Below are 26,438 nucleotides of genomic sequence, written 5' to 3' on the forward strand. Positions count from 1 at the left end.
AGGGAACAACCTCAGATTTTCTAACTACTATTTTTTAACAGAGGGAAGATGGAGACAGTTTATTAAGGCAGGGAAAGCACTCCCTAGAATGAGAGTGGGCTACTGAGCAGGGAAATGGTCTCCACTCAGATGTAGCTAACTACCATTAACCAGCATGCGAGCGGTGTAAAAATACTGTAGAGACTCAGATAAGGAATTAGAATACTCGGGTCCTAGATTTAAGGTGGAGGCTTATAAACTGTGTTGTTTCAGGCAATGCCATTATCATTTTATTTTTCAGTTCACGGTTTCCTCATGCTAAAAGCGTGAAGATTGCACTAGAGCTATGGCTCTCTGCTGTGGCTGCTGGAGAACTTTGCAAATATATAGTGTCTGCATCTCATCCCATTCCATTCAAGACCAGAGGGGTCAGGCACTCTGGGAGTGAGAATTTAGAAACTGCAGGTTTTAACATCCAGTGATTCTAATGTAACATGTTTGAAACTGCTGGCTTTGATGAGTTCTACTGTCTGTCTGTAAAATGTACAGCAAATTCTGTATTATCAGTCTAAAAATAATTTTCAAATCAAAGTAACCCTTTACTATACATTTCTCTTTATCTGCCTAAACTTAATGTGCTTTTCTTCTTTCCATGACTGCAGAATCTCACAAATTTCCATTCTCTTTCAAGAACCATTTAGAAATTTATGATTAAGCATAAACCACTGCTTGAGTGAGATAATATTCATGTAAGTTCCCAAGTTCTGAAAGAAAATAAACGGGATGGTTAGCTAGTAACCTGTTTTCAGCACATAAAAAAGTATCAAATATGCATATTCATGTTTCTTTTCAGTCTGCCTCATTCATGCCCTTTCTATAGCCTTTCACCACACACTGAGAATGGACAGCTAAAGAGAATAACTCACTCAATTTAGTACCAGAGGTAGAATAGAAGGATATCAGGTTTGAATATCATTATTTTACACATTGTCATGCAAACTGTGGGCATTTAATAGATGTTTGGTGAATAATGAGTAATGTGGAATTTCAAGAGGGTTCCCATATGCTTGAAAACCATTTCCTCATTCATTCAACAGTATTTTGAATATGCTTTATGAGCATAGTTATAGTTACAGTTAATTAAATCAGTTCTTTAAAATTCTCTTCCACAAAAATCCAATCTACTTAATTCCTGATATACAGGCAAGATTAAGGCAAGGTTAAGGCTCTTCTTATTTACCTTAATGGCTTGCTCAGTGCTTTTTAAATTAAATACGTACACATAAATTATTCAATCAAAGGATACAGTTGTGATTTTGAAAAACATAACTGCAACTGATCTGGAATTTTTTTTGTTTGTGTTGTTACTCTGAATGATTAATTCACTTTCTAGTAGGTTCAGAATAAAATGTTATGGCAATATGGCAAGATTCCTATGTGGCGGCAAAATGGAGATAAGACTGAGTCAAAAGTAAAGTGAAGTTAAAATAAAGAACAATCTGTATACACGACCTGTGAATGAATATGCCAACTAATGTAAGTCAGATGCTCCCAATTAGGAAAGAATTTTCGGCTTAGCCCCATTCTTTTTATTTTTTTATTTTTCTAACAGCTGGGAACTGTTAACTATTGCTGTCAATCCACCATCTTTCTTCAATCACTGAATGGTATATATCTCCAATCACTCTGTTTTGTTATGTTCTGATTTGTAAACTTTCTATAGAAACTGACTCATCTGGTGAAAGGTTCAATGCATTCAATTTCTATATCCTCTTCATAATATCTCAAATTTTGTCTATTGTAGAAAGTATTGCTTCAGCACTTAGAATTATTACAGATTTATTGTTACTCTTTGTTTATTTTGTGTATCTATTTTACCTGCCATTAGATGTACTGGTTATTGCATTTGCAATACATTGAATGCAAAGCTGTCCAGAATTGCAACATGGTGAACTTGTAAGAGAATGATTGAAATGTAATTAAAGATCACAGTACTTAAGAAATAAAATACTTAGCAAGCCCCATGTCTTGAATTTTTATGCACTTGAAAAGAGGAAGTAGAGAATTTCTAAATGCTGGGGGTAAGGGAAGGGAAGTATCTTTCCCTCACATTCCACACCAAGACTCTTTGATTGGATCTAGTGCACTTTCTGCTGTAACTGGAAATCGCTCAGTTGGAAATCAAGGATAGTGTGCCTCAATCAACACAAGGCCACAATGGAGTAGTGCCTAGCCCTCCTTAAGAAATAGTGTGAGTCCAAACACAATAAAATTTTAGTGACAAAATCCTCCAAAGAAACGATGACTAAATGACGCTTAATTGTAAGCCTGGCTATTTATATTTCCTTAAGGGATTTTCCTCAATACTGGGGGCCTTGATTCCTTTCTCCATACTGAAAGTTCATATATATATGAATTCATATATATATATATATATATGAATATTAGATAAGTACAATGTTTTGTTTATGACTACATATTATGTACTTATATATGTAGTCAATTTCATTGGGAGACCAACCTTGTAAATCACAAGAGAAACTGAGGCCAAGGAATGCTACATGGTTTTGTAATGATGTATTATTAACAAATCTTAAAGCTGGGATTCAAGACCAAGTTGGTCTGAATACAAGCTATATGATATGGAAGACACTAGAAGTCTTAGACATTTGTGAATATTTATCTATATCAAGCCTTAAGTGGTTTCCTTTCCCAATTATGGATGATGAGTCTGACTAAGACTTTCTGGATAAAGTTAAAATTAATAAAATGGACCAGAATTCCTTGTTAGTTAATGACAGGTGGTGAAATAAATCAATGTTTACAGTCTTTTAAATAGGTTATGAAAAAAAAACATTTTTTCACAGAAAATTCACACCAGCAATGGGTCATTTATTTTTTCAAGAGAGAATATTGGCATCACTGGGTTTATTAAACAGTCATACTTTGTAATCTAGGCTGGTCTTTAACTTCAGAGTCTCCTGACTCAGTCCACCAAATGCTGAAATTATATACCTGCTAGGGCCACCTATCATCGATTTTTGAAGAAAGAATTTCTGAGTTTTATTTATGAATTACTTGGCATTCATGTACTTACATTTCAACTAAAATTTATAGAATTTTCATTAAGTGCAAGATAGATGGTAGGGAGATGACCATAAGAAGGCATTTTTTTCAATGTTTGCATTTTATTGGAAAAAAACAGTAGTTAACAAAAGATACACAGACACATATTACATACATCTACATATACACACAAACATTAACATAAACATTTCTAAAACAGATTTCAAATCATTGAGGTCAGCTTCCAATGTAAATTACTAGATGGATGATGAGAAAGAAGATAGTAGGAAGATCATTTTTTGGCTAAAGAAAAATATAATTGAGATGGAAATATTTGGAGCCATCTTATCTGGAGGTATATACTTGGTTACATGTTAACTCATGACTGGTCACCTTTCTACTTAAAACTCTTTTCAAGACAGAAATCCTAAAGACAACTTATGGTAATAGCCAACCTTTAACCAAGACTCTTAAAGTTCAAATTTTAAATATTTCTTCAGTTTTTGTTTTCATTTTTTTTTACATAGAGCAACTTTTGCAAATGATCATGGATTCAGAATAAATCCATTATGATGCTGAAGATAAAGTGATGCTGATGTTAGCTGAACATTCCAAGGCTTTATAGAGTAGCTCTCCTTTGGATCTTTGGGCGGGATCTCATAAACTTACCCTGGAGACCGTTCTCAAACTGCATGGGCGTCTAAATCTCTTCTTGAATGAGCCTTTGTCTTGCTTCTACTCAACAGAACATGATTAAACTGACACTAGTTAATTTCAGAAGCTTGGTCAGAATAAGCACTGGCGTTTCATTCTGACTTGCTAGGATGTACATTTAGACCTATGACAGTTGTCTGACTGCTTGGAGAAAATTAAAATGCAAAAAAAAAATAATGAGCCCATGTAGAGAGAGCAAATGAATAATCACTGAGACTAAGAGAGAAGAGAATGATATGTACTCAGCTGCTAAGTATTTCAGTTCCTTCTGCTGTCTAGCTGCATCCAGGGTTAAACCCTAAGCTGAAGCGCCTCAACTGAGGCCTTCCCAAAATCTTCCCATGCTGCAACTGTGAGAGATAAAGAACCGATTATCATTATTTTAGGCCACTAAGATTTGGGGTACTTCATCATGAAGTAATATACAGCCATGTTCATAATAGATAGTATCCCCAATACCTAAATATTGTAGCATTGTCTCTGGGACCAGGCACCAGAAGAAACTGGGAGTATTTCAAGGAGATGATCACAAGACTGAAAAAGGAAGTAAGCATTTGTTGCAATCTAGAAAGTGGAAATTTCATCCACTATCCTATGACAATATGAAAATAAAATATATGTGTTATAATTCTGATGATCTAGCTAAAAAGATCTCCAGAAAGAATAGTATAGGTATTAAAAGTACTACTAGATGTTAGAAGAAATATAAAGGATACAGAGTCATTTTTTTAGCTTTTAAAAGCTCTTTAAATAGTAACAGGCCTCAAGAGAAAGACCATATCCAGAGTGGGTCTGTAAGATTTCTTTGTTAAAACTTGAAAACTATCTAAATGAATGCCTTGAGAGCTCATTGAAGTGACAACAGGTCTTGGTAGGATTGTAAGAGCAGGCCTGGCAATTCATCTCCTTCAAAGAGCAAACTTCTAAGAATTTGTGCCACAGAAGCCTTAGAAGGAGCCTTGGGTTAAGAAAGTCAGTTTTCTTTCTGTATTTGAGTTAAGGTCTCACCAAGTAATCCAGGCTGTCCACACACTCACAATCCGCTTGCCCCAGTCACTGCTGTGCAGGGAATACAGGTGGCACCACTATGTCTGCCTCGAGAAAGGTTTATTTTCAATTGACAAATAATAACTACACATTTATGGAGAATAATGTAAGGTTTTGAAAATGTATTGTTTGTTATGTTTATACCAAGCTAAATCATCCTGCATTTATCAGTTATCATTTTTTTGGTAACAGCACCTACATGGTTCTCTTAGCAATTTTGAAATATATAACACATTATTATTAACTTAAGCATGCTGTGGAGTAGATCTCTAAAATATGTTCTTGTCAAATGGATACTGGGCTTATCCCGAAGAGATTTATGGCTATGACTTCTGTCTAATGACATAAATTATAAATCGATATCCCCAGAGCTCCAACAGATAAGGGAATTGTACCTGTTTAGCTTGAAAGCAGCAAAGACGGTGCATAATGAAAAGAGGATTTTTAGAGCCCTTAGTCTTCTGTGGTGAAGAAAATAGTTTACAAGTGTTACTTAGTTACGAACAAATGTCATGTCTTAGGAAGAAACACTAATCAAATAACAGAATAAGCACCCAGAAAACAGAGACAAAAACACATAGAACAACTTTCTAGGATGGATCCACAGCCAAGGATCTGACAATCCAAACTTTTCCACATTCTAGAAATCCTGTTAACCATTGATTGCTGCGCATCACTCATTTTCACTAATTTTGAAGAGAAATGTCTGTGGCAGTATGTAGAAATGTCTGTGGCAGTACACGCATCTTCACATTTTCTATTTGATATCTCATTTCATAAGGTTTCATACTAAACTCTGCTAACAGAGCTCAACCTGAGGTATCTTGTCTGAGGTCAGTAATGAGATCCTGAGTTTTGAAATGTCTTTTAATTCTATAATTGCACTCACTTTCCTCTGCGAAGCTTTTTTATAAGTTATTAATTTGTTTTCCTTATGTAGAAAAATAACATTAGCAAAAAAAGAAAAAGCAGCTTTCTAGCTTACTATTCATGTAGGTGTGCATTTGCTTGGTTTTGAGAGTAAATACAGGTATGACTTGTGTACACAGGAGAAATAGAATATTGGGGCAGAATATGTTTATCAAAAATGACCTCTATCACGTCTCCCATCCCCTTGTTTTCTTTGATGAGATTTTGAAACTTCTGCTTCTGAGAGCTAGGGATCTATATTCCCACATATTGGTCTGGAAAAGCCTGTGACTTGCTTGTCACTAAAAGAATGCAATAACACGACAATTTGTGAATTCCCATGATAGTTTAAATAGGAGACAGAGAGTCTGCCCTGTTTCATGGCTCATACGCGCTTGGATTCAGGAGCTGCCCTATTAAAAACCCCAATATCCTGCAGCTGCTCTGTTGATGCTAGGCCACATGGAAGGTCATACATGGGCACTCTAATTAGCAGTCTCAGGAGCTCCTAATCACCCGACATGTGAGTTTATAAGGTACAGATGCCCAATTCCCACTTGTCAAGTAGGAGACAACCTTTGAGTCTTCCAGCCGAGATTCCAGAAATCATGTAGCAGTGAAAAGCCATCCTTGCTCGGCTCCTTCCAAATTCCTGAGCACAACACTATGTCAGTTGTTTGTGCCCTTGCATTGAAGTGATTTATAATACCCAGTAACTGGACAGGCTGTTTGAGTCGTTGTGCCAAATTTTCGGGTTTTTAGGGCTAGTACTCAAACTAGAAGTCTTGGCATAAAATAAAATTAGAAATATTATGAAAATGTAGGCTTGAATGTGTTAATGTGCTCCCAAGTCAATGCTATCTTTCTTCTCCGATGTAAAAGTCGATTTTGTAGGAGTCAGAGGGGGTGGAGAACACCGGAGAACATGGCTCACAGAAACAACTAAGCAGAGCTCCCATGGGCTCATAGAGATCGAAGCAACAATCACAGAGCCTGTATGGGTCTGAGTTAGTTCCTCTGCATATGCATTACGATTGTATAGTTTGGTGTTCTTGTGGGATGCCTAACAAAGCGAGTAGGTGTGTCTCTGACTCTTGTCTGCTCGTAAGACTCCTTTCCTCCTCTTGATTTGCCTTGTCCAGTTTTGAATGGAGGGTTTTCACCTTGTCTTGCATCTTGTTTTGTTGGTTTTGGTTGCCGTCTCTTGGAGGCCTGCTCCTTTGTGAAAGGAAATGGAGAGGGAGTGGATATGTGGGAGAGGGGAGGTGGGAGGCAGCTGGGAGGTGTTGAGGGATAGGAAATTGTGGTTGGGATTTGTTGTATAAGAGAAGAATCTATTTTTAATAAAGAAAAGGGTAGTGGATTGTCCCATGCCAGATGGTCAGCCCTGAAAGCATACATATAAGTAAGATTATACAGATCTAGAACCTTATATCAAGGAATTTGTAAATATATGTATATACATGTATATATGCAATAATAATTAGTGAAAAAAAAGAAGCCATGAATTTGAAGGAAAATGGGGAGGGGAATATGGGAAGGTTTGGAAGGAAGAACAGAAGAGTGAAATGCAATTATATTGTAATCCAAAAAATAAAAATATAAAAGCACCTAAAATTGACATAAAATAGCAATCCAGGGGGCTGGATAGATGGATAGCAGTTAAGAGTGCTTACTGCTCTTATATGGCCCAGTGTCAGATCCCAGCACCACCCATATCAGGTGGTTCACAACTGCTTATAACTCCAGTTCCAGGGAATCACATGTCCAGTAGCCTCTATGGTCACACACATGCATGTGGTGCACACAAACACACAGACAAACATACACGCATGCACACACAACACTCGCATGTATAAAATAAACAAATCTTTTCTGAAATGCCAATCGAAACATGACATTGGTGGAAACTATTTCATAAGCCATGCCAGGTAATCTACCTCTCTGAAATGAGCTACCTGAATATTTTCTTAGCTTAGTGAGATGCAGTATTATTGTCTAGGGGTCCAATATTTACCCAGTTAAATGAATTATACTAATGAAGAACTATGAGCACTGTAATGATTTGTTGATAGAGGATACTATCTCCTGTTCAGAAAATAAACTTCTTGCTTCACCTCAATAATGATGCCACAGAAGGATACCAATGTCATAACCTGATGACATTCTCAAGATAACAATTTCCAAGAATCATATTTACTTATCAATCTCTGCTATAAAATGAAGCACAAGTATATTTCTTTATGAACTACATATCAGAGTTATACAAAAGAGATAAAGTGGTGTGTAATCTCTTTGATATTGGATTCAGAACTGGATTTCTAATACATGCTTAATAAATCCTTGGTAAGTCCTTCTTGATTGCCTGGTGGATTTTTTTCACTTTATAGACAGACCTTCCATTAGCTACAAAACCCTAGCTCACTTAATTCCAGATTTGACCCATATAAAGTGATTTATACTCAACCTTTTTTGATGTCTATGTTCTATATAGTCAAACATGATCACAATTTTAAAATTCTATGATGAGATAGTCTGAACAAAAAAGGAAAATATGTACAAATAAAGATTAAGGCAGACTTACAGACAGGTAAAGTTTGCAAAAGAATATAAACAGAAAGCAACTGACTATGTTCTTAAAATGCTTTAGTTATTTCAATATAAAATTATCAGTGATAGGTAAAACTTGCCATGGCTATATCTATAAGAATTAAGACAAGGCAGTGGACTACTTCATATCCATTTTTTGTTTATGCTATTTAGTAAGGAACTTGTCAAAGGGGCAAAAGGGAGAGAAATAGGAAGTATCTTTTAGGCATGACTGGCTTCTTCCTTTGCGTTGGTTCACTGAAACCTTCATTGTGGCCAGGTAGCCACTTGGAGGGCAGCACAACACAACCATTCTATTTATTAATAAATGATAATTTTTGAAAGGAAAAAAGTCATGAAAGTCAAGGACACCTCAAAAACACAGTCCACAGAATCAATAGTAATGCATGATAAAACTCTATTATAAATAGAGTAAGCACCTTGGCTTCTTTAGCCATCCAGCAGGAGAGTTTTCTGCAGGTAGGCTGCTGGAGTACCCCCATCCCACCCATTGAACCCTGCAAGCTACAAGTCCCACCCTAGCCCCAAACTCACCTATCCTTCTTGCAACCTCAACGGAACTCTGAAAACAGCCTGCTACTACACAGAGAGGACCAAGAGGGCTGCTCCAATACCCCCATCTCATCCATCAGATTGTGTAAGATACAAGTACCACCCTGCCCCCAAACCCTCCTATCCCCCTGCAACCTCAGTGAAACTCTGAAAGGGCAGCCTGCTACTACACAGAGAGGACAAAGAGGTGAGTGATCAGCCACTCAACAGGACACACCACTCTCTAGGTCCTCCATACTGGGGCAAAACCCTTGGCTCCTCCCTCACCTGACTCAGATTCTTTTGTCAGTCAGCAGGAGTGTTTCCTGAAGGCATGCTGCTGGAATACACCCATCCCATCCATCAGACCCTGTAAGCTTCAAGTCCCACCCCGCCTCCAAACATGCCTATTCCCCCTGAAACTTCAGTGAAATTCTGAAGCATAGCCTGCTACTACATAGAGAGGACCAAGAGGTAAGTGACCAATCTCACTCATGAATATTGATGCAAAAATACTCAAAATAATACTGGCAAACAGAATCCAAGAACACATTAAAAAATCGTTCACCATGATCAAGTCAGCTTCATCCCAGAGATGCAAGGATAGTTCAACATACTAAAATCTATCAATGTAATCCACCATATAAACTGAAAAGAAAAAAAATATGATCATCTCATTAGAGGCTGAAAAAGCATTGGACAAAACCCAACCCTCCTTCATGATAAAGGTCTTGGAGAGATCATGGATACAAGGAACATATCTAAACATGATAAAAACAATATAAAGCAAGCCGACAGCCAACATTAAAGTAAATGGAGAGAAACTCAAAGTGCTCCCACTAAAATCAGGAACAAGACAAGGCTGTCCACTTGCTCCATATCTATTCAACATAGCTCTTGAATTTCTGGCTCAGCAATAAGACAACAAAAGGAGATCAAGGGGATGCAAACAGGAAAGGTAGAATTTATTTGAAGTTATTTGTAGATGATATGATAGTATACATAAGTGACACCCAGAACTCTACTAGAGAACTCCTACATCTGATATATACCTTCAGTAATAGGGTAGAATACAAAAGCAACTAAAAAAAGTAGTCTTTCTATATACAAATGATAAAAAAGCTGAGAAAGAAATCAGAGAAATATCAACCTTCACAATAGCCACAAATAACAAAATATCTTGGGGTAACTCTAACAAAAGAAGTGAAAGACATGTTTGACAAGAACTCTAAGTCTTCAAAGAAAGAAATTGAAGAAGATATCAGAAAACAGAAAGATGTTCCATGCTCTTGGATAGGTAGGAACAACATAATAAAAATGGTAATCCTACAAAAAGCAATCTACAGATTCAATGTAATCCCCCTCAAAATCCTGACACAATTCTTCACAGACTTGAAAGAGCAATAATCAACTTCATATGGAAAAAAAATAAAAAACACAGAATAGCCAAAACAATTTGCACAATAAAAGAACTTCCAGAGGGATCACCATTTCTGACTTCAAGCTCTATTACAGAGCTACAGTATTGAAAATAGCTTGATATTGCCATAAAAACCAAGAGTTTGACCAATGGAAACAAATCAAAGATCCGGATATTCATCCACACACCTATGAACACCTGATTTTTGACAAAGAAGCTAAAATTATACAACGGAAAAAAGAAAACATCTCCAACAAATGGTGCTGGCACAACTGGATGTCAACATGTAGAAGAATGAAAATAGATCCATATCTATCCCCGTGCACAAAGCTCAAGTTCAAACAGATTAAAGACCTCAATATAAATCTGACCACACTGAACCTGATAGAAGAGAAAGTGGGAAGTAGCCTTCAATGCATGGGCACAGGAGATCGCTTCCTAAATATAACCCCAGTAGCACAGACACTGAGAGCAACAATAAATAAATGGGACCTCTTGAAACTGAGAAGCTTCCATAAAGGAAAGGGCATAGTCAATAAGACAAAAAGCTAGCTTGCTAAATGGGAAAAGGTCTTTACCATCCCCACATCAGACAGAGGACTGATTTCCAAAATATATAAAGACCTCAAGAAATTAGATATCAAAATTTCAAATAACTCAATTAAAAAGTAGGGTAGAGAACTAAACAGAGAATTCTCAACAGAAGAATCTCAAATGGCCAAAAGACACTTAAGGAAATGTTCAACATCCTTAGCCATCAGGGAAATGCAAATCAAAACACTCTGATATACCATTTTACACCAGTCAGCATGGCTAAGATTAAAAACACCAATGACAGCTTATGTTGGAGAGAATGTGGAGTAAGGGGAAAATTCCTCCATTGCTGGTGGGAATACAAACTTCTACAACCACTTTGGAAATCAGTGTGGCAGTTTCTCAGAAAATTGGGAACTGATATACCTCAGGACCCAGTGATACCACTCTTGCGCATATAACTAAAGATGCTCAATCATGCTACAAGGACATTTGTTAAACTATGTTCATAGAAGCTTTATTTGTAACATCCAGAACCTGGAGACAACCTAGATGCCCCTCAACCGAAGAATGGATAAAGAAAATGTGGAAAATCCTGGTCTGGTCTGGAAGTTAAATGGCTTGGGTGAAATTAACATCTTTTCTACTTTATAACTTTCAGTTTGAGATAGTGGATAGTGCCTCAATGTTTTTGCTTTTTCATTTCTTCATCTTTAAAATGAAGAGGTGAGTTATTTAGCCATTTTCTGCATTTGTGAATATAAGCTTCTAATAATGGCTACTGTATTGCCTTGAGACCAATCTCTAGGTGGTGCACATGTTTAAGAGTCTTCATGCCAGCCAGGAAACAGAATGAAAATAAGGGTCATAATGCTCTCCTCCTCTTCTATACTGATAACTATTACCAGAGTTAGCACGGGAATGTACATTACACATATACATAAGATCCAGTGTTTAGAAGAATCTTGTGCTTAGCCTAACGTATAGTTATCTTGGAATGTATAATTTATAAACAAAGTCCCTTCATTTTTATTTCTCTCCAGGCCCCACAAACCCTAAAGCCACCATTGACTTCTGCTGTACTATGATGCCATTGGCCTGCTGCTTCTATTCTGAAGCTTAATACATTTCAATAATTTCTCATCTCCCTAATGACCACTTATAGACTCCATTGTGTGGCGTCCATATCCTGCCTTACACCAACTTTTTAAATCGAATTGCATATTTTTGTTTACATCCTTTAACTATTTTTAACCAGTGAACTACTCCTTGTCCTTCTAGACTCTACTATGCCACCATTTCATTCTGGGTGCATTTTCTTAACCCCCAAGTCTGGGCCATAGGTTCTTCCTTAGCAACTGTAACAGCTGGTTCCATTGCCTGCAGTAGGACCTACTGCATTTTATTGCAAGCAAATATTTACACACCAGCTGCCAGATTCTTCCATGTAACTTTTAAGTGAAAGCACTCAATTTTCCACATCCCGATATCCCCATGGCCCACAATAACACTGAACTAAGCCTTCCTACACTCAATACATATAAAGCAGGTGTTTATCATATGAGTTGTAGGAAAAACAAGGTGCTTCCCATATGAAAACCCATCTCCTTACTTGTTTTTTCATGTGGCTTATTTTTATATGTTTGACATACATGAAATTAGGGAAAACTTAATTGAACTCAGCAGCACTGTCAATCAAGAACCATGTTATTTTGATCTGTATCATGTTGGCACAGAGTTAAGCTAGTGAGCACCAAAATATATGAAAATTTGATCTGCTCTATTTTAATCTAAGAGGAAAATGCATATTTTGTAAAACAAAATGCATGAGAAAGGTATTTCAGAATATAAAGAAATGTTTTGCATATGAATCTATTTTAAACTAAAATACTAAAGCCAGGCCAATGAAAAGTCAATATGTGCTAGATTTATGCAAATATTTATCTATGTAGGTTAGACTTTATCCGTTACTACCAACAGCAGAGACTAGGGAGTATTTATATAACATTAGAGTAACTGAACTCATGTGCCATGTATTTGAGCTAAGCAAAGAAAGGGGAACCTTTATAAACCTATGATTATTGCCAAACATCTGTTCTAAGTCTTAAAATAAGATAGAACTTTATCTTTCAAAAACTTCTCGAAACAAATTAATACCTTATGGCAAAACTGTGTATCTTTCAGCTGTCATTATACAAAGTTGCTTCCATTGCCTAGATCATACATGTTATTTTTATGAGATTCTGTATGAAAAAAATTCATCAGGGCCTCTTACTCATTCCCAATAACAAGGGAAAATATGTGAACAAGGGAGGACAAAGAACGCAGGTGTAGTACAAGCAATATATTAATTATTCTTGTGTCATTGTGATCAAGTTTCCCGAGCATACTTTAATGGAGGAAGGATTTACTTTATCTTGTGATTTCAGAGAATTCAGATCATCAGGATGAGGAGGGCCTGGAAAAGCTCACATTATGGCATACAAGAAGAAGTGAAAAAAAGAGAGGGAATGCCAGCCATTCTTCTGGATCTCTCTTTTTCCTCTTTTTATTCAGTCTGAGACCTCCCACCTCATGGGAGAGTACCCTCTACATTCCGAATGGGTATTTCTTTTAGTTAGTCTCCAGAGGTGTGCCTCACCATCTTCCAGGTGATTCCATACCCATTCAAGTTCACAATGAAGAAGATGAGCCATCAAAAGCAAGAATCGGTAGAGTTATTGTTGTGCTTCGTGTTAACTGACAACTTGACAGGATCTGGAATCAAGGAGGAGTAAAATCTCTAGATACACCTTTGAGGGATTATTTAGTTTATGTCTGTTCTTGTGAGGGATTATGATAAGTAGGTTTATTGAAGTGAATAAACCTGTATTAAAAGTATCACTATTCCGGGCCTAGGGTTCTGAACAGTGCAAGGAGAGAGAAAACTGGGTACAAGCAATTTTTTGCTATTTCCTTGCTGAGAGTGGATGAAAACTCAGGCTCTCCGTGTTGTGCCTTCCCTGCTATGATGGACCATATCTTTAATCTGCAAGTCCAAATAAGTCCATTTACTCTTAAATTGCTTTTATAGGGACTTTTTTTTATCACAGCAGCAAGAAAAGAAACTAAGACATGAATGTTACTACAGCTACGAATGGCAGAGGTAAAGACACATGGCATTCAACTGGTTAAAATTCCTACTTAAACAGCAAACCCATTCATTTTTTCTTTTACTAGTCGATCATCATTTAGGTCACAGTTCCTTAACAACAGCTCTCTTGAAATTTAAATCCACATAATATTAGGAAATGACCTTTTCCTTTAATGATGTTTAGTAACATACCTGGCCTCTACTCAATAGATGCCAGTAACACCAATCTTTTTTTTAGTTATGACAAAGAAGTGTCTACATTTTCCCGTTATTTCTTAGGAGAGTAAACGAACCCCTCAAAATGGTTTTGGTCAGCTGTTCACATCCATGCACAAAGAAAGCCTATACTTTCTAGTATCCTTCGCACCTGTGTAAGACTGAAACTCATCAAGTATAAGATTTAAACTAATGCAAGATTCAAGATAGAATTCAATCTCATATTCCTCTAACACTACACACTTGTCTGAGTCACCCCATTATGGCTCATGGAAATCATTTCTACTATGATTATTATATTGTATAGTTTTCTAACATGGTCCTCTGGCTCCAAAACCCTTGCTTTCAACAATAATGCCCATTCTCAATATTTCAACTAGAGAGAAACTGCTACAATGTTAGTCAAGTCAGGGATTTTTACCTCAAATTTCTCCAATAACTCTCACTTCATTTTTTTTTGTAATCTTCTCTTTGCTTTCAATCCTCAACTGTTGCTGCTCTCATGCTAGGCCAAAGATCAGCAAATACCTACTGTAAATGTTTAGATACATGGTAAATAGAAATCATTTTTTTTAGACTCCAAGAGCCATGCAATCTCTGAAGAACACATATTTTGAGTGCATATATTTTTATTTTACTTTTCTAAAATAAATACACTTCACTCTACTTGTAGGCGCACAACACCTACAGCACCATATTTTTAATGAACTGGATGTGATCGTTAAATCATTTGCTTTCTGCTCAAAAATCTATAAAGTAAAAACTGTTTTCACTTAATGTTGTCTGTAGTCTTAGAGAGTAATGGAGAAATCAATAACATAGGTGAGGTGTCTCAATTCCTCAGGAGAGTAACTATGCCTTGCATATGGAAATTCTTTCCTAGTTGTTTCTGTCAGTTTTACTCTAGAAGACTCAGAAGACACACTAAATTCAAAGAAGCATGAAGGTGAACATCTTCCATCTGGTCTATGAGCTGTTCAGTTATTAACATCATTTGCCATCTGTTCTGGGTACAATGTGAGCACCGAGAATGCAGGGCACAGGTAATCAGGGGATGCTCCTACTACTAAATTCAAAATAGCACCAGTGGCAAACCACACTAAGCACTTGTTGATGTCTAAGTTGGACGATCCTGTTGGTTAAATTCTCCAGACTATTAGTCTCTCTCTCTCTCTCTCTCTGTCTCTCTCTGTCTCTCTCTCTCTCTCTCTCTCTCTCTCTCTCTCTCCCTCTGTGTGTGTGTGTGTGTATGTATCTCTGGCACCACCACACCTGTAGAAGCTCCTGTAGAAGGTCATGACAAACTACATTTCCAAGAATTCACCTCTGTATTGGCTTGGGGTTGAAATTTGTCAGGATACAATCTTTAGGGTTTTGGAATATGGAAAGTAAGCAAGGGTTACTATTGCTGGGAGTCCTTACACATGTGGTACTTCAGAATTTTGTGGCCTTCTACATTCTCATTCCACTTTGATATGTTGGCTTCTAAAGATTTTTCTGTGACCATTAGCTTACCATCTAGAGCTTCAGGTGAATGCCCTCCTTTTCATTGTTGCTTCTTTTGGTCATTTGCACATTTATTTAAATCCTAATTAGTTTGTGAGATTTCTTATTTTGATAAAACTTTACTGTATTTTCCTGACTAAACATAATGGAGAGAAATATTTTTTTTACTCCAGTATTTTAACTACAAAACAATGATTTGATGAAAATTATTATAGCATTCTTCAATTAGTATTTACTGATCATGGTAATGTAGTAAGAATTGGAGAGAAACAAAGATGAAGGAGACAGAGCTATTTTCTTGACTATGCAATAGGTATAATAGAACAGTAGTTTGTGGCTAGGATCAATGCTTCCTCTTAGAGAATATTTGGAAATGTCTACAGAGGCACTCGTGGCTTGTCATGGTAAGAGAAAAGTGTTCTATTGGTATCTACTGGGTAGAATCCCCAATATGGCTATTCATGCCACTCTGCATGAAAATACTTCCACAACGAAACATGCATTGTTGAGGTTGTTAAACTCTGAAACACACAAATACACACGAGGCTGTTAAAATCTGAAACACACACACACACACACATAGTCACGTACACACAGACACATTGCTACAATGCAATTTGGTATCTGCTGTGCTCAAGGCACCCAATGGCTACAAAATGTAACAAATTGGGGAAGATTAGTTGCAAAGCACAGAAACACACTCCTGCTAGCCTAAATGAATGGGAAAGTGGTTTCAACAGTTTAGCTAGGGTTGTTTCCATTGCTGTGAAGAGGCACCATGACCATGGCAGTTCTTATAAAGAAAACATTTAAATGGGTTGGCTCACTTGCAGTTCAGAGGTTCAGTCCCTTATCATCATGATGGGACAAGGTGATGTGCAGGCAGTCATGGTACTAGAGAACCAGCTGAGGGTCCTACATCTTGCAGGCAACAGGTAATGATCTGTGATACTGGGTGGTATCTTAAACATAAATGAGACCTCAAACCCCACCCCACAGCGACACACTTCCTCCAACAAGCCACATCACCCCAACAAAGCCACACCTCCTAATAGTGCAACTCCCTTTGGGGGCATTTTCTTTCAAACTACCACAGATGGTTTTGGGAAAATCATTGTGAGATAATGCTCCACGTCTCCAGAAATAGGGAATTAGTGAACTATATGATCAGAAGACTGGATTCTTTAAATCTTACTTCTGCCACCACTAAACAATATGGGAGGTAGGCAAAATACTCTATGTGGCTCAGTCTCCTGTGTGGTAAAATGGAGAGAATGACTCATTCTTTGAAAGCCACTAAAGGTTTTTGAGAGTATACACTGAGAGAACTCTCTTTGAGGGCTTATAGTAGCTCCTTTTTTATAAGACACGCCCAATTGAAGTCAGTATGATATTATTATTATTATTGAAAACATGAACAGTTCATTTGGTTACTCCAATGAGCAATTCATCAAATAAGACTAGCCTTTATTCTTTATTATTTCTGCTTTTGTCTTATTTGATTCCTTTTTTTGTATGTGTTCTAACCTGCACTCACCAGCTTCAATACTATAGAAATCTATTTGAGTCCTTTTATAATTGTTAGTGTATCAGGACCTTTTTGTTTAAGTTCTTAAAGGTTTCTCATTGATATACCAGCTTATAGACCACTGTCTATAAGTCAGTGAATAGGAAAAAGGACAGGTTCATAAGATAAAGGACACATTGAGAGTGTGACGAAGTGTGAAGGGATGATTTCACAGTACTGAATATTCCTGAGTGCATACCCTATGAGGAACTGTAGAAGAGACAAGAAATGTTGGGCTTGAGATGAAATAAAACTGGATCATATGAGAGTTATTTTCTAAAGAGCAGAGAGACTTTATGAAATTGGATTTATATTTATACTAATGGTTTCAAGGGAACAAATCAAAAATAATTGTTGACATTAGGAGGAGCCAGAATTAAACTCAAAATGGGAATGAACCATTAAATCTGTACAATTGAATATGGTATTTACCATGTTGAAAGATCATGAATTCCTGGATGTTAGAGATAGGCAAGTATTTAATATTTGCTGGGAATGCTGAGTGGTTTGAGAGACTATATAATTAGTTACCTCCCACTCATAGAACACTGACTGTATGTAGAAATTCTTTAAGTAATAAGCTTAAGGGAGTAAGCCATACTAAAGGTGAAGACTGACATTTATGAAAGACATATACACTAAGCTATATACATTATTAACTCCCAGAATTTTCTGATTATTTTGATTCAGTTTTGATAAACATGCTCCAATATAGTTGAGCCAATAACAATAGTTTAGTTGTGGTATAACTTTTGTGAAGTATCTAATATCAAATATTTAAGATATAAGGCATGAAAACTTAAAAATCTCCTACAATCTTGCATTAAGTAAAGAAAATGACTCATTGAATAGGATGTACTCCGAGAGTCTAACAAACCAAATACATAGAAACCTACAGGCTGGAAATAACAATACAACCTTCCTAATAGCCACTTTTCCCTTTCTTCTTCTTAATTTCTGCTAGCAGTTGCTCAGAGGGAGAGAAGTCAATACTGTTAATAGTCAAAGTCTATTTGGTACATTGTTTGTTTCTGCAGGGAGTCAATAACTCAAGAACTGAGAACTTGATCAATAAGATCAAGTCTGTATTTTGTCTTGCCCTGGATGCCTTTCTACCAACTTGGAAAAGATCAGCTAAGTTAAGGCTGCCAATACCCACATAAGGCTTGGAAAAGACTTAAGAGGTTTTGAGCAGCGGGGACCTACGGGCTGGCATTGCTTTCCACACCTGCTGAATATACATGTGAAATCAGGTGCAAAAACAACATCCCACCAGCTCTGACCAATCTTGTATACCTCTAAATTATTTGCATAATCCTCTTAAGCTAGCTTCTTCTTCTTTTTTTTTTCCAAATGAATAGGGGCTGAAGTTCTGTTTTTAAATTGGCAGTTACTGATGCAGGTGAACACTATAAACCATCAGGAGGTACTTTCCTGTGGCTTCTCCCAAGGACACTCAAAGCAGCAGAATGAACTAGAAACAATCCACATTGGATAATTCTCATTTTTTGTTTAGTTTTGCAAGTCATCTGTGTTCCAGCTCTCTTCCACCTTCCTGTGACCTTTTTTTATAAATTAGCGCCTCGGCTCTAACTTCGTATAAGCACCTTTCATAAAAAAGGAAAATAGAAAATAGTAGACAAACTTGTTTTAAAAGAAAATATCTGGAGTGCATCTCCCTTTATGGTTCATTACTATGGTTACCAGATTTAAGACTACAGCAACATAACCTGTCTCTGGTCCCCCAGGGAAGATTGATTGCAGTAGGCCATAGAAGACAGAGACTGATTACAAGGTGAAAATAACTCCAGTATCTGTTGATTTAATTGTTGGCCAACTGAGCTCCTGGATAAGTAAATGTGCATGAAGGCATGTAGCAAAGAAATTAGGCATTGTCTCTCGTCCTTTCCAAAACTGTTAGTGCAATAGATTTATGAACAGCATAAAGAATAGCTCCTGTGTGTCTGGGAACACCGATTTTTACAGACAATAGTCTGAATGACTAGGCTGAAGTTAATTCCTTCTCACCAATTGTGTGCCTTGTAATTAAACAAACATACCCAGCTGAATATGACACAGCTTCAACACCAAAAGCACAGGTCACCAAGTGATGAGCCCACTGGATTGTGGGCATCAAAGTCCACAGCTGGGGATACAGGATGACAAGGCCTAATAAGTTTTGTGAGATACAATGGTACAAGAAACAGGTTCTATCATTGCCATTTTAGCAAGAGAATCTCAGGGCCCTTCCTTCTGGATCTAGACCTGCATCTTAAATGTGTCTGAGAAGGTTTAAGAGAGAGAAACCCCAGTGGGTTTGCTTACATGGCTTTCAAAACACATTTGTGATGTGATACCACATGATCATACTTTTGTGGTGTCCAAGATAATCAAATTCATCAAAACAATAATGTGGTTGCTAGACCGAGAGGAAGAAAAATGAGGGATGCTAGTCAAAGGTTCAAATGCTTCAGTAATGCCAGCTAAACAAATTGTAGGGATCTAATGCACAGTAATGTAAGGACAGGTTGAAACACTGTACCATACATACACTTGAGACTTGCTGAGAGAGCAGAGCTTGAGTATTCTTTTCTATTTTTGGTTGTAGCCTAGCCTTTAACAGCAGAGCCATCCGTCCAGCCCAAACTTAAGTATTCTTTTTTTTTTTTTTGGCTTTTTCTTCTTTTTTTTTTTTAAATTTATTTATTTATTAAAGATTTCTGTCTCTTCCCCGCCACTGCCTCCCATTTCCCTCCCCCTCCCCCAATTAAGTCTCCCCCCCAGCCCGAAAAGCAATCAGGGTTCCCTGTCCTGTGGGAAGTCCAAGGAACCCCCACCTCCATCCAGGTCTAGTAAGTTGAGCATCCAAACTGCCTAGGCTCCCACAAAGCCAGTGCGTGCAGTAGGATCAGAAACCCATTGCCATTGTTCTTGAGTTCTCAGTAGTCCTCATTGTCCGCTATGTTCAGAGAGTCCGGTTTTATCCCAGGCTTTTCCAGACCCAGGCCAGCTGGCCTTGGTGAGTTCCCAATAGAACATCCCCATTGTCTCAATGTGTGGGTGCACCCCTCGCGGTCCTGAGTTCCATGCTCGTGCTCTCTCTCTTTCTGCTCCTGATTTGGACCTTGAGATTTCAGTCCTGTGCTCCAATTTAGGTCTCTGTCTCTGTCTCCTTTCATCGCTTGCTGAAGGTTAATATTCAGGAGGATGCCTATATGTTTTTCTTTGGGTTCTCCTTATTTAGCTTCTCTAGGATCACTAATTATAAGCTCAATGTCCTTGGTTTATGGCTAGAAACCAAATATGAGTGAGTACATCCCATGTTCCTCTTTTTGGGTCTGGCTTACCTCACTCAGGATAGTGTTTTCTATTTCCATCCATTTGTATGCAAAATTCATGAAGTCCTTGTTTTTTATTGCTGAGTAGTACTCTAATATGTATAAATTCCATACGTTCTTCATCCATTCTTCCATTGAAGGGCATCTAGGTTTCCAGGTTCTGGCTATCACAAACAATGCTGCTATGAACATTGTAGAGCATATACTTTTGTTGTATGATAAGGCCTCTCTTGGGTATATTCCCAAGAGTGGTATTCTTATGACAAAGAAAGAGAAAAGGGAAAAAAAAGTATCAAATGGTAACCATTGATACAATGAATATGCTGATTGGTGTGATTATGGTGCTTGTTATATTAAATATGCATATACATCACAAGCTATATTTTATAAATAGTATGTAATTTTGTAAGTTATATATGAACAAAGTTGAGAAAGTCATAAGGAAAATAACCCCATGTTGGATGCGAAACAGACATGTACCAAAATCGTTTCTCCGCAGACCAACACATACATGCTCTCTCATTCATTAATATATCTTACTTAATAAACACCAAACTAAGCAGTATTTACTTTTTCAAACTAGGATTCACTATAAAATTTTCTAGTCTATGTACTAATTTTCATTATGTTTTTTTTTTTTTTTAAAAAAAGCATTGCTGGAGACCACTGAACTGACTTCAAGCACTTTTCAGAGTTCAGAATCTATTGCATTACAGATTTAGAGTCCCAGGTTCTTTGCTGCAAACATTCATTCATTAAATATTTTCGGAGCATCTACCATATGATATGAATATACTATTCATAGGGAAATCTGAAAGAGCAGCTACTAAATGCCTTTCAGAGTCCTGATGTAAACTAAAAGGCCAATTAAATTATGCTCAAATTCATTGCAATTGCTACCTACCATGCTGGACAAGTTACTAAGATTTCACAAGAGTCTGTAGAGTCTCCACTCTATGTGTCATACCTTGTATAGACCCTGACACTCACTGTTGTGTCCTACACACTATTCGTACCTTACTTTTTGTAGATTTTAGTGATGAATAGCGTGTATTCAATGTCTTTAATGGCTTCTTAGAGAAGAATCTCTTTTAAAACATCTAGTATTCAAGGTTGCAGAATTCACTTTTTAATTTAATTTATTAAGTAGTTGTATGCCTCCATGTTAAAAATTACAGATCACACAGGTACCAGTGAGAATAAATTTTAGGATCAGGCCTTATTGGAATATAGAAGCTTCATTTTGCAATTTCCATTGCACAGTCAATGTTTTTGCTAGTTTCTGTTTCATTGATGACTTAAACTTTCCTAGCTTTCCGAACAGTTCTATGTGTTTTTCTTTCTACTAATTCTTCTTTTTGTCTTTTGTTGTTTGCTTTCAGTCAAATTCGAGTTCCGTACAGGAGGTACCCACCTCTGTTAAGCAGCAACCATAGGTATTGTTTTCTATTCTTTTCTAAATGCTTGCATTTATTATATCAGATTTTTAATAATGTAGTTGTGAGTCCCTTATGCACTAAACAGCAATTGTGTTCATCAAAATAATATGCAAGATAGTTTTAATTAAAGAGCCAGAGGGCATTTCATATGAGCATGAGAGAATAAGTTTATATAATGAATTCAAGTGTGCTATTCTAGGCAGTTGTCCATTTTCCCCAGATTTACTTGTACTTTGACCTAAGACTCCAGTATTCTGGATTCTTAAGCACACATAGCCGTGGACATTTCAAATGTTCCATCTAAGAAATGACATGGCTGGATTTCTATTTTCAGATCCCTGAGCTATGAGGCACCGCATAAAATCTAGGAATTCATTAAACAGAAGCACAGAGTATGGACCAGGCACTGTGACAGGCACTCTTTTTTTGCTGTTCAAAACAACTCTAATGATATTTTTGCAATGCCTTTCTGGAAACCAGCAGAAGGAATGAACATGGGAATAGTTGATGAGTGTTACAGGTGTGCTAAGAACCAGCATTTGGATCCTGCATTTGCCATCTGGTGTAAATAAAAGAACCTCATAAAGAGTGAAATCTCTCTCTGATAGAGGGTGTTCTAATTTAAAGGAATTTGTCATTTGTCTCTTTGGTCATATGTGTTGTTATCATGACAGAAGTGACTTCTTTGTTCGCAAACAAATTTCTCTCAAAAATCTCAGTCTTCTGTGTGTGCAGCACATATGGTTTTTACACTGCACCTTTCTTAACACTCCCATCCTTGGTACATGGATAATTCTTTGCCCATGAACCACAGATGCTTTAGCAGGTTTCAGGACTGGATTACTGCAGCACATGCAGCATCTGCTCTCAAAGTTGTAAACTAAAATGGCTCTAGATGATGCCAAATATCCCCTGGGCCAGGGAAAACATGGCTCCTGTCTGGTTTAGATCAAAGGAGATGTCTGTGATACCGACTCTCACTTTCATCTGAAGTTCAAGGTATGGGATGCTCTCCAGGTTCCTGTGATGTAGATGTGAGTTCTAACAGCAAGGTGGGATGAGGCCATTTTCTGAAGAGCTGCAAATGCCACATCTGAGAGTGTAGTTTCTACTATCCATTTAATTATTTAGTCCGGGCTTACTTATTCACAGAACTAAGACCAACACACAGTGGTTTACTATGAATGCTTTAACACAAAATAAATAACATTGCTTCTTCCTAGAGAATAAGCTTTATTTAAGAGCCAAGAACACCCTATATTTCCAGGAATTCCCTCAGAAACAACTAGGCTGCATTAGAGTTTTTCTGCAATTGTCTTTTTCTTCTTGTTAACCCCTAAAGTTGCATGAATACACGTTTTAGGCAGTTTTTACAGCATCTTTTCTTTTCTAATAATGAACAATATAAAGGAAACTTTCAAAGCTATCTGTTTAGCCAACAAATTTGAGGGTTTTCCATCAGCTTAAAAAGCTTAAGATGGGGACCATTTTCTTAAACTCTGTCTTACACAGAGCCAGAATCATTCATTTTTCTAAATAGATTTGATTGTGTCAGATGCTACTTTAATCAAACATGTAGAAAGCAACTCCAGATTCGCCTAAGTGTTTCTTCATCCTCATCTGAGTTTGTTGTCAATGAGAATAGCATTGATAGAAGACAAAGGATAGTTGTTCTCCATTCAGTTCAATATCTTTATGCTAATCTGGTTAGGTTGTAATAACTGCAGTTTGAGTTACCACAAAATATCTTCTATCAATTAGGAGCCAGACAGGAAAGGAAAACTGAGGACATCCATCATAGTCTTTATAAGATTTAAAGAGCTAAGCCACAGGCTTGGCTTCAGGAATGGAAATCAAAAGGATTATTTTGTGAAAGCTGACAACTTGTTTGGGAAAGCCGGCACAAAACTACTTTAACAACAGCAACCGTAAGATTCAGTAGGAAGAATTTGATTGTTTATTCTGCCCTCGGGGTTGGCACTCAGCACTACTAGATTCTCAGCCAAAGTGTGGACACAGGATGCATTCTAGGAGCTGTTTGGTATTTGGTAAGCAGAGTATGCTGTGATTCTCATCAGGACTCTGGCTCAGGGGACAGTCTATCTTAGTTTGCTTTGGTTTCCTACAATGTAATTTCAAGATGAGGAATTACATGAAAAAAAGGTCTTTTTAGAAGACAGTGTAAGAGTTGTGGTGAAGGAATGGGAAGGTGGTGGAACATCAATAAAGGGTGTGTTGATGATCAATGGGTTATCATGTCATAAGCTGACCTTAAACCTCTGAGACTTGTTTTTGACCTTGCAAGATTTGACATGCTGGCTATTTAGCCTTCAGCCAATAGCTTTCTTTAGTTATGGACCCTTCTAGCATTTTCTTCATAGCATTTATAACCAACACTGAGTATGCATGGGGTATATTCTCAGAGATGCAGAAAATTATTGATATGTATGGGTGGCAGAATAATTTTAAAACGATGAATTTCTGACCTTAAAGAGCAAAGGGGTTTTCTTGATGTGATTAAGGTAGAGAAGTTGAGTTAGTATACAGATGACAGGCCCAACTTCAACAAAAAGATTTTAAAATGGAATCTTTCCCAGATGTTGTTAGAAGTAGACATAACCATGGGAGAAGTATCAGGGAGATGCAATGTTCTTGCTTTAAAACCAGAGAAAGAAAGTCATTAGCCAAGCAATGTGAGTAGACTCTAGACACTGGAAAAAGTAAAAAAATCAAATTCTCCTTTAGACATATAAATGAACCAAAGATGGCATTATGGTTTGAACCTGAAATGTTCCTTATACATTCATTCTTTGGATGCTTAGTGCCATTTTGAAAGATTTTGGTAATTTTTGGAGGTGGGGCTTAGGCAGCAGGGTTTGGGATCATTGGATACCAGTCCTGTAATGTGTCTCATCCATGTCTATTTCCTGTCACCACCCCGTCTGTGTATCTTAGTCCACCAGAACCGGAACTATTCTGCTTTGCCATATTCCTTCCCTGTCATGATGGACTAGACCCTGAACCAAAACAAATACAGCTCTCTTTTAAGTTGTTGGTCATAGTGACACAAAAAGTAACACAAACAGTCTTGGTATATTGGCACCTTAAGTTACGTTTTCACTCCGTATTGATATGTATTAGCTTAAAAGCCTCCCTAAAACAAACTTCAGTCATTAAAAAAACCTTAAAATGTTTTTTGACCACATGGAGCTAATTTCTTCATACATCTATGAAACTCTACAAAGCATTTTTGACCACTAATCAGAGTTTCGTGATTTTAAGGCCACAAGTTGCTGCTGCTCTTTGAAGGCCAAAGACTCCTCACTGTCAACTACATAATTGAGTTCCCCCTCTTCTGACTTCTCCTGCCCTTGCAAATCTCCTTGTCTTCCCTCCTTCTGCATCATAAGGACCCCTTTCTTTAAGATGACTTCATGCTCAGAAGGGTCTGCTCTCCCAGGTAATTAGACAAATACTGTCAAATTAAGTACTCTATGTGACGCCTGCTTAGTTCTCTTTTTTCCGCTCATGAGCCACCGCATCTGCCAATCCTCTTCACAGACTTCTGGAAATAGCATGGCCCTCCCAACATGTTGTTGGAAGTCCAATGAGATATGGGTTAGGTGCCTGACTTCCGGAGTTATAGATAGTGTTTATCTTGTTCTGAGCCACTAAGTTTCTGTTGATTTGTTATGACAATGATGGGCAATACTTGTTACTCTAATAATTCAAGCCACAACTTCATTTTTGTATTTCTACTTGTTTAAGACAAGCTTTTCTAAGCTTGTAGTAAGTGTCCCTGATTTGGAAAGCTAGTTCCAGCAACATTACAAAAGGTAAACTAATGTGAATATATAAGGATTTGTGCTTTCACTGAGCACCTTATAGCTATGTTCAAATTAACGGTGCAATTAAGAATGTGTTCAAATAAAAATACTGCAGTGTTTTCCTGATATTGTGCCCTGTTCCAATCTGATCCTTCCAATGTGAAAGATAGTTCTATAATTTTAATTAATAGATTCATCCCTAAAGCCTTTCAGAAGATTCTATTTCATGAGTAATTAAAGTCTTCCTGCCCTTCAGGTGCTATGTTCTCAGCACTTTTCTGGACCCAGATCTTTGTGTTATAGTGAAAGCACCACATTGTTTGTGTTTGTCTTGTAGGCTTCTTTTTCTCTGTTTCTTTCTGACATGCTGCTTGCTACTCCAGGGGCACTGCCCTTGATTGTCTCCTCTCCTCTCCTCCCCTCCCCCTCCCTCCCCTCCCCTTCCTCTCCTCCTCTCCCCTCCTCTCCTCCCCTCCTCTCCCTTCTTTCCCCTTCCCTCCCCTCTTCTCCTGTACTTTCCTTCCTCTTCCCCTCCTCCTTCTCCTTCCTGTTCCTTCCCTGTCATTTCTTTTCATATTCTTTCATTTTCTTGCCCCTGTCTT

General features: G+C 37.4%; 1 protein-coding gene across 3 annotated transcripts in view; it reads right to left on the minus strand.

Moving 5' to 3' along the window:
• Glra2 (glycine receptor alpha 2) overlaps window positions 1-26,438 on the minus strand; it is a 194,217-nt gene that overhangs the window by 5,868 nt on the left and 161,911 nt on the right. The window lies entirely within an intron of this gene.

The sequence above is a fragment of the Microtus pennsylvanicus genome, chromosome X (genome assembly GCF_037038515.1).
Source record: "Microtus pennsylvanicus isolate mMicPen1 chromosome X, mMicPen1.hap1, whole genome shotgun sequence".
Taxonomy (NCBI): Eukaryota; Metazoa; Chordata; class Mammalia; order Rodentia; family Cricetidae; genus Microtus; species Microtus pennsylvanicus.